The sequence below is a fragment of the Gopherus evgoodei genome, chromosome 13 (genome assembly GCF_007399415.2).
Source record: "Gopherus evgoodei ecotype Sinaloan lineage chromosome 13, rGopEvg1_v1.p, whole genome shotgun sequence".
NCBI classification, from domain to species: domain Eukaryota; kingdom Metazoa; phylum Chordata; order Testudines; family Testudinidae; genus Gopherus; species Gopherus evgoodei.
The window spans coordinates 16,902,142-16,915,047 of record NC_044334.1 but is presented as its reverse complement, the minus strand read 5'-3'; the positions used below and the strand labels follow the sequence as shown (position 1 = coordinate 16,915,047).

At 43.5% G+C, this 12,906-nt stretch overlaps 1 protein-coding gene across 10 annotated transcripts in view; it reads right to left on the bottom strand.

The window, feature by feature from the left end:
- Positions 1-12,643, bottom strand: part of GNB1L (G protein subunit beta 1 like) — a 57,303-nt gene extending 44,660 nt beyond the window's left edge. For 9 of the 10 annotated variants that reach the window (XM_030582903.1, XM_030582899.1, XM_030582900.1 and 6 more), the window contains exon 1: positions 12,503-12,643. The gene's annotated coding sequence lies outside the window, so the exon portion shown is untranslated. Of the gene's footprint in view, positions 1-9,030; positions 9,065-12,502 lie in introns of all 10 variants that reach the window. The other variant, XM_030582898.1, reaches the window with a different exon arrangement.
- Between the last annotated feature and the right edge of the window lie 263 nt (positions 12,644-12,906).

The window sequence follows — 12,906 nt, the reverse complement described above, 5'->3', positions numbered from 1 at the left end:
TAGAGGGGGAAATAGTAGTCAGGAGGATACGAGTTCCTTTCCTAACTTGGCCACAGAGTTACTGTGTCCCCTCGCTTAGTCACTTGGGGAAACTGAGGTATAGTGATGCATGAAAATATCAAAGATCTTGAAGACTGAAGAACTTATTTAATAGTTATGAAGCATTTCAGTTCACCTTCAAATGAAATTTCATCTAATAAATGGGCTCCACATGGACACAGGTGTCTGCCTGCATGCATCTTATTGGAAGGCCACGGCTCACTTCATTAATGTTGTAAATCACCTTGACGATTATATTAAAAATCTTGCATTTCTATATTGGAAAAATGAGTTACAATACCTAACTCTTATTCATGAATACCATCCAAAATGTAGAAAATTATATACAACCCTTCCTTTGGCAAACAATTGAAATAACTGAACTGTCATAGAAAAAAGACAGAGGATAAAACAGTTTAATTCTAATGGCTCAATTGTGGTGCTAAATCACAGTTCAGGATAGAAGGTAGCAAGGATGCACAATGAGCAGGAGCACACCATCACCTACCTAAAGTAAGGAGGAATCAGATATTGCACCATCCAGGGACAGGGTGCAGCGTATGCCCTCCTAGAACAGGGTGGTTCTGCTAGTCATTAAAGTGGAGCATGGCTCTGTCATCTCCCTCCCTATACGATGCAGCTAGCGTTGCTGTGGGAACTAGCTTAGAGCACAGCTTGCAATCTGTAAAACTCAAACCCTGCCACTGAACCAGGTGCACAAAGGTAGGTGGGTGAGGGTGCACAAAGGTAGGTGGGTGAGGAAGTTCCTTATATCCTTTCTCCCCAACTTGTGCACCCCAGCAGGGATGGGTTGAATTATAACTCATTCTGAAAATGTCCTACATTTGACAATGAACTAAAACATTTTGTAACCCACACACCTGGGTGTGCTATTCTGTCCCGCTAGTGGCACTGAGACCGCTTAGATGTTAAGGAGTCTGCTCTACAGTTGGCTTTTAACTCATGCAGCAGAGGCTCATACACTAAGCTCCAGAGATCCCAGGTTCAATCCCGCCCACTGCCGCCGATAACGACCAGGGTCTGTTGGTGTTACCATTTCATGCAATAAAAAGAAAAAAAAATCCATTTTCATCCATCCCCACCGCTTTGATAAACCATCTGGTCTCGTTTCACTTAAACAATCATGGGTGCATGACGGTTTACGGAGCTGTTTGAGCACCCAGTAAAGTGTACATGGTTGATTAAGCTCTACTACCCATTTTGTTTCTCAGCCACTGGAGACTAACAAGCAAAACAAAGTATGTCAAGCAGCCCACTTCCGAGCTGGAATGGTGGCCACTTCTATGGTTAACACCAACAATCACAAATAATAATTTTTAAAAAGGACCTTCATTAGCTTCACTTGTAGGGAGGGAGTGGGAGGAATGATGTGTCAAACTGCAGTCAAGGAAGTACTTATGCCAACTGGAAAAACTGACTATAAACAGCTTTCTTACATAAACAAAGAAGGAAGTAACCAACACCCTCAATTGTTCAGTGAGGAGTGGGGGGGGTCTGTAAATGCAACTAGAAAAAACAAACAAAACTGAGACAATTCCTGAATGTTCCTTCTGCGCATAATTATCCCCATATTCGTTGTTCTAATTCAACAAGGTGAAACTGCCAACAGGTGTTAGAATTTGAGGCACAAATGATAAAACTAGAAGACAAACGAAGTCCAAAGTCAAAATGGGCCAATCATAAAGAAAGAACAAATTTATGAGTGTGATGGACTAAATTCTAGTAGGCAAGGCACATAAAAGAACATCAGGAAGATTGAGAAGGGAGCAGTGGGACAGCATTAAGGAAGCTGGCTGATCTGGGGAGACTGCTATGTTGGCCCATTGCAATTTCCATTGTTGTTTATCTAAACGGTGAATAGCCATGGTGTACACTGGTTACATGCACACGCAGCCACCCAGACCAACTAACAGTTCCTGCTCACAGGTCTCTTAGCAGAAATAAAATCTCCAACAGAGCTACATCCAAAGGAGTGGTCAAAAAATAATTAGATAAGTTCATGGAAGACAGGGCCATCAATGGCTATTAGCCAAGATGTCAGGGATGAATCTCATACTCTGGGTGTCCGTAAACCTCTGATTGCCAGAAGCTGGGACTGGATGACAGGGCATGGATCACTTGATAATTATCCTGTTCTGTTCATTCCTTCTGAAGCATCTGGCACCAGCCACTGTGGCAAGACAGGATACTGGGCTAGATGGACCATTGATCTGACCCAGTGTGGCCATTCTTAAATTCTTATGGTCTCAAGCAGAGATAAAATAAGGCAAATGTGATGCTACAAAACTACCTATGCCACTTAGCTTGCATCAGACATATTTTGGCTCATTATGTTTTTAAAAAGTCACAATCTTCTAGTTATGGGGCTGGAACTTATCAGCTGTTAATCAAAGAACGGTAAGGCAATATATCAGTATAAGCAAATTCTGTCAACCCTTGATAATTAACAGATTGTAAAACTGACAGATAGTCCTGTAGGAGTCAGGATTTCTAATGCATTGGTAGCAGCAAGGTTATGTTACTCTTAGGGTTTCTTATCAGGGGTTTAATTTCAATTGCTTTCTCTATCTACCTTCTAAATCCCTGACCAATCAGAAACAGAGCAGATGTCAGTCAGCATAAAGAAAGAAACAGTATACAAAAATGTGTCAAACTGGTTTTGAATTTTTTAAAATAATCATTAAAAGCACACTGCACTAAGTGCTCATACCACATCAGGCTTCCTATTTGCGACAAAGCTGCATCACTCTTCATCCCATTTCTCAGTCATGCCAAAATCTGACTCACTGTGACACAACTTGTCAGTTTGTGCACTCAGATGGCTGTGGTGATAGTAAAGAGCAGAGACACAGGTATGTCCCTTGACACTATATGTGTAATATTTGCTAGAAAAAGTTAGGAGTTTTTTAGGTATGTATTCTAAAATATAGAAAATAAAATGTTTAAGAGCTATGTGCAGAGGCAACTTTGTGATAATCAGTCTGCCTTCCATTTTAAATTCAAGCTCATCTCTATAAGGTGCTACACAGTTCTGTCCCAGCTTAAGTTTCACTTCTACTATCACCTGTTCTCCCACTTATATCCATGCTCAGCCAATTCAGCTCACCTTGTTGCTACCCTGCTCTCCTTTGTTCATAGGCATGCCCATGCCTTTTTTCATGCTGCACACTATATCCGGCACACCCTCACTGATCCTGTAAAGTACAGAATCACTCTCTCTCACTTCAAGTGTCCCCTCACAATGTAGTTCTTATGGTCAACCTGGTTTTCACCCTGCTTTCACTCCAGGTACTACTCCTCGCCCGCATTTTAATAAATTAAAATGCATATATAACAACAAGCTTACCTCACAATCTTTCCCTGATCTAATTCATGCATTCCCTTACCCCTTCCCTTTGCAATCCATCCTTGCTGTGTTGTCTAGTCCAGCACTCTATTCTCCCACTCTATTCTCCCACTTCTCACACTGGATAGTACTTTATTCCACAAATAGTCCCATTGATTTCAGATGGCAGAATCTGGCCCTGTAAAACATCATCCACATCTATGATGCAGAATAAAAAATAATGTTCACAGAACTGATGTGTTTGCATAATTCCTCTTTCCCCAGCCCTCAAATGATCAAATCTTCCGCTGTTCAAATTCCATTCTTAATGATGGAAACTTGCATTTGAAGGAAAGGTAGGTAGAATTTTCTGACTCACTGGATCAGCTGAGCTATGCTTCTGTACATACGCTACAGTATCTTTTCTGCAGCTACCAACCAGAGAGGGCTACCAACCAGAGAGGACACTGAGCAAGTGATAGTTTTGACAGCCAGAAGCTAATCAAGTGATAAATTATCAGGTTTAAAGAAACAATAAAGCAGAATCCAGCTGTGAATTTGTTGGATGAAAATCCCAGCATCTCCTATATTATCTCATGCACATTTCAATTTATCAAAAGCAAATAGAGTAAAGAGAGTGTCTCCACCCTTTCTCATGCGGACCACAAAATTGATTTATTACCTATGTTATATTCTGTGTTTTCTCCTGAGGAAAGAGTATGGGAAGTCGTGGAACAATTTTTTTTTTTTTAACAACTGGGATTTTCTTTATGATGAACACAAAGCCAAATTTTGAACCCTGTTCATATCACAAGGCCCTCCTATTTAATACTATAGTCCAGGGTTTCTCAACCTTTTTGATACCAGGGACCGGCTTGGTGCCTTCCTAAACTGTATCAAGGAGATCTCAGGGACCAGCGCTGGTTAGGGTGACCAAAGAGCAAGTGTGAAAAATCAGGACAGGGGGTGGGGGGGGAGGTAATAGGAGCCTATATAAGAAAAAGACCCAAAAAGTGGGACTGTCCCTATAAAATCGGGACATCTGGTCACCCTAGCAGTGGTCCACGTTGTTGAGAAACATTGTACTAGTCACACTTTCTACCTTCTTAAATCTTGTAGCACTGCCTTTACATTTCAGTGGGGAAATCTACAACTGTTCCAGCTGTCTGAATGTGGAAAGTCTTCCCGGAGATTCCTATCTGGTATATGTTTAGAGTAGAATTCAGCCCCCACCCCATAATATCAAAGGTTTTTGGAGCCTATTGAAAAATTGTGGAGTAACTCTCATACTGAGAGCATTGGTCTACATTCCTCCTCAGCTAATTCTGGTTCAGCTTCACCTCCCACTGCACAGGTGCTCAGGAGAAGGTCTATAAGGGAATCTCTATCCTTCAAACAGACACCGGTGGCTGGCCCATGCCAGCTGACCAGGTCTTGTGGGGCTCGAGCTAAGGGGCTGTTTAACTGCAGTGTAGACGTGAGACCCTCCCACCTCGCAGTGTCATATATCTACCCTGAAATTAAACAGCCCCTTAGCCTGAGCCCTGCAAGCTGGAGTCAGCTGGTACGGGCCGGCCATGGGTTTTTAATTGCAGTGTAGACATTCTTAAGTAGCCACTTAGGATAAGAGTAAGGAGAGAATGTATTAAGAAAGGATGGGCTCTACACTCAGGGATCATAGAAATTGTCAGCTGGGAATTTTTTCTTGTGTATTTTTTTCTCTGATTGTAAAAATCACCTTCTGACTGTTAAGAATAAATCATGAGAAAGAGAGTTGGCTTTTCCCCCACTTCCTCTGAGCCTTTCCACTAGCTTATAATCTGACATTATCATTCCATTTTGGGCGCATCGAAGCTTCTATCAACACTCTAAGTACTACCATGCTGAGTGACATGCTTACAGCACAGGTTGTCCCACAACCGAGCGAGAACAGAATTCATTCCTGCAGTGTAGATTAGATTGAATCATGTTTTAAGTATGTTTCTGAACCATGCTGCAGCCTGGACTTTTGCTCAGTTTGGGAACACAGTTAACAAGTCCCCTCTACATTGCAAGGCCAATATACTTTTTTAACCATGTCAGGAACTACCCTTTTATTACTGGGTCTCCTTACTCAGTAGGATTTACAATGTACATAGAACCTAAATGTCCAATTTTTTACAACTTAGTTCATCTAGCAACTGCAGTTTAATAGGTCATATTTTCTCCAGAAGGCAGACCTATACTAGCTTCACAGCTGTCAAAGACCCAGCTTTGCAGAAGAATTCCTTTATACATCAATGCTTTACAGAAAGCCATATACGACTATCACCCAGTTAAGTTAAGCAATACCGAATAGAGTCACCATAAGAAGCATATAATCAAAATGCATCATAACAGGACTTCTCAACAGGGCTTTTTGTGAAGAAAAAAAAATCTTTTCAGGAGGAAAAAAGAGGGATTTTATTCATGTTCTGAACTGTTATGTCTGAAGTACTTACATGAATAGAACGTATTTGGAAGTTTTTTGATATTAGAAATATTAGGTTTTGAGATCATTTGGGATGACCTCATTCATGGCTTTCACACATGTAAATAATACAGCTATCAGAAACTCAAATTAGTAGAACTTTTCTAGCATACCACCACCTGCATGTTACTTCAAAGTGTGTGTGTGTATGTGTGTGTGTACATACTCATTCACACCACCACCATTTGAAAATAAGTTTGTTTGTTTTTTTAACTATTGTAATAACATGACTGATTCCGATTTCAGAAGAGGAACAAAGCATTAAATGAGCTATATCACAGTGGCAATCTACAGCAATGACATAGTATATGACAAAAGCCTCAAGAGCCCACTTTTTGTCACATTCCAGTGTGCCAATACTAAACTCAAAGGAAGTTTTTCTTCAGCTCATAGCTGTGGCAAAAATTGAACAGCTTTTTCATGGATTTATTTTATTCTAATTGTTTTGTGATTACTTTTACTGCTCCATAGAGACCAATAATTTTGAAATTCCTCAGCAATTACAACAAAGAGTCCCTGTGGCATCCTCAGAGACTAACAAATTTATTTGGGCATAAGCTTTACTGGCTAAAACCCGCTTCATCAGATGCATGGAGTGGGTTTTAGGCCATGAAAGCTTATGCCCAAATAAATTTGTTCGTCTCTAAGGTGTCACAAGAACTCCTTGTCGTTTCTGCTGACACAGACTAACACTGCTACCACTCTGAAACCTGTCAGCAATTACAGTGGTTTTTGAGCCATTGCAATTTTAAACTCTTCATTTGTAGTACCAAATGCATTTTAATAGGTCAAACTTTATTTTTAAAAAAATGATCCATAAATCCACCTACACACATTTTCTGACCCAGAATGTTATTACTGCCATTTAAGTTAAACTACCTTTTCTCTTTTAATATACATACATTTTACTTAGGTTCAAAGTTGTGCAAAGTGCAACATGACAGCATAATAACTCAAAAGCAAAAAGTTAAAGCTCTCATTTGTCAGCATAAAAGTTTCCTTTAACACTGGGAAAATACATGCATCTTGTTAAAAGGGAATTGTGAGTATTGCTTTCATTGGCTTTTTTGGAGAAACTAGTTACAACTGACTGGTTCACAGTTCTTACTATTCCAGGGGAACTGTGTGTTGTTATGGCTGAGTTTATGGAGAATTAGTATTCAAGTTAAAATATAAAAGGCATGTAAACACAAGACATGTTATAGCCAGATATACAGCATGGTACAAAGCAGGAAATGTGTTGGCTAGGAATGTAAGAACATATAAAGGACATTGGTGAAGGGATGGGCTGCAAAAGTAATCTGTAATACTTTAAAATGCAATTATGGTCAGGGAAGTTATGAGGCAAAAATGGCATCGTCGTCTTCAGTGTGATAGCTTCCAAAGCATATTAAGACGTCTGTGTGCTGATTTGAATTACAAAAACCAGTTTTCACTCCTGTTAGAACTGCTGCAGAGCCATGAGAGATTGGGAGCTAGCTTCTATTCTGTTGCATGCATCTACATCATTAACAGTTCTGACTGCAGAATCTTTATCAATGACGTTCACAAACAAGCCAGAAGGAGCTGACCTCCTGTTTCCAGAATGATTTTGGTTATGAAAAAACATTTCCTTGTAAACTGAGCTAATGTCATTAGGAGTCATTAATAGACAATACAAGTATTATGAGACATCATTTTCAATAATTACAATTAAAAATTCTTGCAGAGTGTCCTTTTCAGTCTAAATAACTTGGGCCCATATAGTTCCCCTGGTGTGCAGTGCAGGAGAGGAAAAAACAGGGTAGACCCATTCAGAGAGGGCAAGCGACTAAGTAAGATGGTGTGGGATCCACGAAAGTATTCAGACAACTAAACCCCAGACTCAGACACCCAAGCCCCTGTGTTAGGCACCTAAGTTCCAACTGTAGCTCCACTGCAAGCCACAAAACTCTCACCAAACCCTCTAGGCACCTCCCAGGTCAGTGCCCTAACAACAGGTCTATAGCATCATTCTCTCTGGACCAATGACTGTTCCACTGTGGATAAATACTTAAATAGTGCATCCACCTGGAAGGGAGCAAAACCCTCATCTAGTCCCTCTGCTCCATCAACTATAATTATTTATCCACAGTGGACCAGCTTCAACAGGAGAGATTCTGGAAGTTATAAGATAAGCTCCTCCACCTCTGGCTGTTTTGTGTGGAGTGAGGTAGGTGCCTAACTCATTCCTGCAAGAAACACCTTAGGGGCCTAAGCTGCCTGATTCCAGGCAGTGGGTGGCCATTTCCGGATCACTAAGCAGAGCTAGACAGCTTCCTGCAACCTGGACTTAAGCTTCTATCTCCAAGAAAGGGGAGTGGCTTAGCACACATCTCTCTCCTTAGCATCTCTTATTGGCTATTTTAGGCAGCTCCCCATCTAGTGGGCTTGCTTCTGAGGATCCCATTCTTAGATGGCTTTCTCTCCCCATTCATTGCATTGGGAACCTAGGTGCCTAACTCAGCCTTGTGGATCACCGTGTTGTTCCTGAATTTTCTAGGCACCTATAAGTTAGGTGCCATGATGCTCACCATTGCAACACCTAAGTCCCTTTGTGGATCCTTCTTAGTTACATTGCTCCCTCTGACTGGATTCATGGAAGAAGTTAGGAGGGTTGGGATTTAGGGGGTGGCGGGGAACAGAGGTGAGACAGGAACCAGCTGAGTTAAAAGGCCTGTTCCTCCAACACTAGAGGCTGCTTTTCAAGAAATCTTGCAGAGAGGGAATTCTGTCTGAGAATATAGGGCAACAGAGGCTGGGCCATACATCCTGCCCATTTTGCACCCTGCTAATCCCATGAATGACAGCATCGGAAGGAGAATATGTGGAATCACAGACTTTAAACTTTTGTGTACAAGGGGATAAATACCAAGGGGATAATACAGGCTATTTTTTAATGAAATAAAAATATCACATATTCTCATTGAGACAAATAAAGATACAAAGAAAAGAACGTAAATTTCAGATATGGACACCTAAATATCAGATCTAAATTCTGCATCTGTGTGCTCAAATTGGTAGGTAGGCCCATGACTTTATATAGACTTTACATTTCTATGTGATAATCTAAATGTTCATGCACGGTGTAGCCGTTTGTAGACTGGGCTTCACTTACTTTATGCATGATCTTGTAGTATATTGCTGGGTTGCTGTAGAATCAGGCAGCCAGTAGAGGGAGCAAAAGCAAATAAAGCATTGTCAAAACTGTGACAATATCAATGAGGCTCCTAATGAGGAAGTACAGCAAAGCCACTTCGTTTGCATTACATAAAAACAGATGAGGGAAAACATTCTTTACCAAATGAAAGATGACAAATCTAGCAAGAGTATTTTCCAGCTTCTGAGATGGATTAATAACAAGTAGTAAAAGTCTTTGAGTTAAATTCAATCCTGGTGTAACTAGGGGCAAATCCACTGACTGGAGTTGTGCCTGGGGTAAATTTGATACTAAAAAGCTATAATGTACAAAATATAATACTACTTTTTATGTTCGTAAATGCTTTTCATTTGAAGATCTCTAAATACTTTATAAATTAGTACTGTATTACTATTGCAATTTTCCACATGGGGAAATTGAGGCTCATAGAAGGTAAATTACATGCCCAAGGTCACAAAGTAAATTAGTAGCAGAATTGGGTACAGAACCCAAAAGATTACATTCCACGTCCCACCTTGCTAGAGCCAGTAGAAAACACTCTTCCTCAAGCTGAAATGTCCCTTTATGGATAGGAAAATCCATCTAGGTCATCAAACTTACTCTTTAAAACCTGACAAAATACTCATTCTTGTTGGACATAAAATAAACACACAGCGATTCCTATAGAACTTGTAAAATTCAACACACTAAAATTATAAGATATATTACATTTTAGTTTGGTATTTATGACTCACTGATATTAAAAAAACTAATGTGATATATTCTAAACTCAACGCACAAAGAATTAGCATCACAAATGCCAGCTGCTAGGAGAAAAAAATCATTCCATTGGGGCTCTCCAAAGATCTCTTTCCTCCAAATACCCACAACAACTCTGGAATATTTCAAAGCAACAGTTTAACTGTAATTACTGAGGCCTGGTCTACACTACGCTGTTAAACCAATTTTAACAGCGTTAAATCGATTTAACGCTGCACCCGTCCACACTAGACTGCTCTTTATACCAATTTAAAGGGCTCTTTAAATCGATTTCTGTACTCCTACAAAACGAGAGGAGTCACGTTAAAATCGATATTACTATATCGGATTAGGGTTCGTGTGGACGCAAATCAACGTTACTGGCCTCATTATTTTACAGTAGCTACCCACAGTGCACCGCTCCAGAAATCGACGCTAGCCTCAGACCACGGACGCACACCACCGAATTAATGTGCCTAGTGTGGACGCGCACAATCGACTTTATAATATCTGTTTTATAAAATTGGTTTAAGCTAATTCAAATTTATCCTGTAGTGTAGACGTAGCCAAAGAGATGGATGGTAATCAAAATATTGTTTTACTCTAGTATTGTCCTAGGGTGATCAGATGTCCTGATTTTATAGGGACAGTCCTGATATTTGGGGCTTTTTCTTATATAGGGCTCCTATTACCCCCCACCCCCATCCCGATTTTTCACACTTGCTATCTGGTCACCCTATATTGTCCTTATATCGGACAAAGATACTAGGCCCTTCACAAACATTTGTCCTGTGAAGTATTTCCCCATCTCCAGTCACTTTTCCTCTAGTTTAAAATTCTGAACATCTCTGTCAATATTATTAACTAAAAAGAGAATATGAAACAAATTAAATGTGACCACCTGTAGGGATATATTAAGGCAGGATCTAAACCATACAATCAGAGAGAGGGAACCTAGAGGGAACACAGTTGGAGTAGCAGACAACAGCCCAGTGTCCATCTCACTGTTGCCAGCTTGTCATCTCTTATGGAAGGAAGCTCAGAGGCTCCAGATTAGGAAAAAAAACTAGAATCCATCCACAGGGAGACAGGAGTGGGAGGAAAAATCCATGATATTATCTGAGGAGGTGGTGTGAGACATGGTTCTTAAATATTGAGTCCTGATTTCATTTAGCTTTTAATTAATCTCTGATGGTATAATTGAGTAACAAGTTACTGTTATTTAATATTTGTATTGCAATAGTGTCCAAAGGCCCCACTCTGCATCAGGGCCTTTGTGCAAAGCATTAGGTGCCGTGCAAAGATCCTGACCCTGCTCCAAAGGGCTTATATATTAAACATATGTACAGTCAATGTGTTGCCTTGAGGAAGGGTTGCTAGACAGGAAGTCCCACAGGTTTCATTTCTGGCTCTTCCACTGACTAGCTGTGTAACTTCCCACCAGTTGCTTCACCTCTCAGTGCCTCAGTTTCCCCATTTGTAAATTGGAGATAACCGTTTCACAGGAGTGTTATGACAATTAAATTAAGTCATGCCTGAAAAGCAACATGGATCCTCTCCTTCCTGCAACTGACAGCGATGCAGACCCTCACCCACACAGGATGCCCCCATAGCGACGTGGACCCCTCGCCCCACAGGGTCCCCCCCATAGCGACACAGACCCCTCACCCCCACAGGGTCCCCCTCATAGCGACACGGACCCCTCACCCCCACAGGGTCCCCCCCATAGCGACACGGACCCCTTGCTCCCAGAGAGTCACCCCCCATAGCGACACGGACCCCTCTCCCCCACAGAGTCACCCCCCATAGCGACACGGACCCCTCGCTCCCAGAGTCACCCCCCATAGCGACACGGACCCCTTGCTCCCACAGGCTCCCACCATAGCCACACAGACCCTTCGGTCCCACAGAGCCCCACCATAGTGACACGGACCCCATGCCCTATAGAGTCCCCCCCCAAGCGACACAGACCCCTTGCCCCCACAGGGTCCCCCCATAGCGACACTGACCCCTCACCCTATAGAGCCCCCCCATAGCGACATGGACCCCTCGCCCCCACAGGGTCCCCCCATAGCGACACAGACCCCTCGCTCCCACAGGCTCCCCCCATAGCGACACGGACCCCTCGCCCTATAGAGCCCCCCTATAGCGACATGGACCCCTCGCCCTATAGAGCCCCCCCATAGCGACACAGACCCCTCGCTCCCACAGGCTCCCCCCATAGCGACACGGACCCCTCGCCCTATAGAGCCCCCCTATAGCGACATGGACCCCTCGCCCTATAGAGCCCCCCCATAGCGACACAGACCCCTCGCTCCCACAGGCTCCCCCCATAGCGACACAGACCCCTCGCTCCCACAGGCTCCCCCCATAGCGACACGGACCCCTCGCCCTATAGAGCCCCCCCATAGCGACACGGACCCCTCGCCCCCACAGGGTCTCCTCCATAGCGACACGGACCCCTCGCCCTATAGAGCCCCGTAGCGACACGGACCCCTCGCCCCCACAGGGTCCCCCCATAGCGACACGGACCCCTCGCTCTATAGCGCCCCGCCCATAGCGACAAGGACCCCTCGCCCTATAGCGCCCCGCCCATAGCGACACGGACCCCTCGCTCCCACAGGGTCCGCCCCCAGAGTCTCAAGCTGGCAAGGTGGATGCAGGGTCCCTCCCGCCCCGTGGCAGCACTGACCCGGCTCCCCAGGTGCTCCCCGAGCCCAGAGATAGCGGACACACAGTGCAGGCTCGTCACTAGGCCGCCCGCAGGAGGGGACAGCGGCATCCCTTCGCTGCCTGCGGTGATTAGAGAAGGGGAGGGGGAGGAGAAAGAAATGGATCGATCACTCGACCCTCTACTAGCTACACCTAAAGATTCAAAGGCAGGCCAGACAGAGGCAGCAGAGCGTCGAGCCCCGTGATGCGAAGCGCGGTCGATACCGGCAGGGAGAGACAGTCACGTGACGCGCTAGGTGCCTCGTCCCCAGGACTGAGATCGACTTTCTCTTGGGGGGAGAGAGGTGCGCATGCGCCCTGTGGTCTGCGTGACGGACAAGGTGGCGGGAAGAGGCCCCCAGCGCGAGCGTCGCCCAAGGCCCG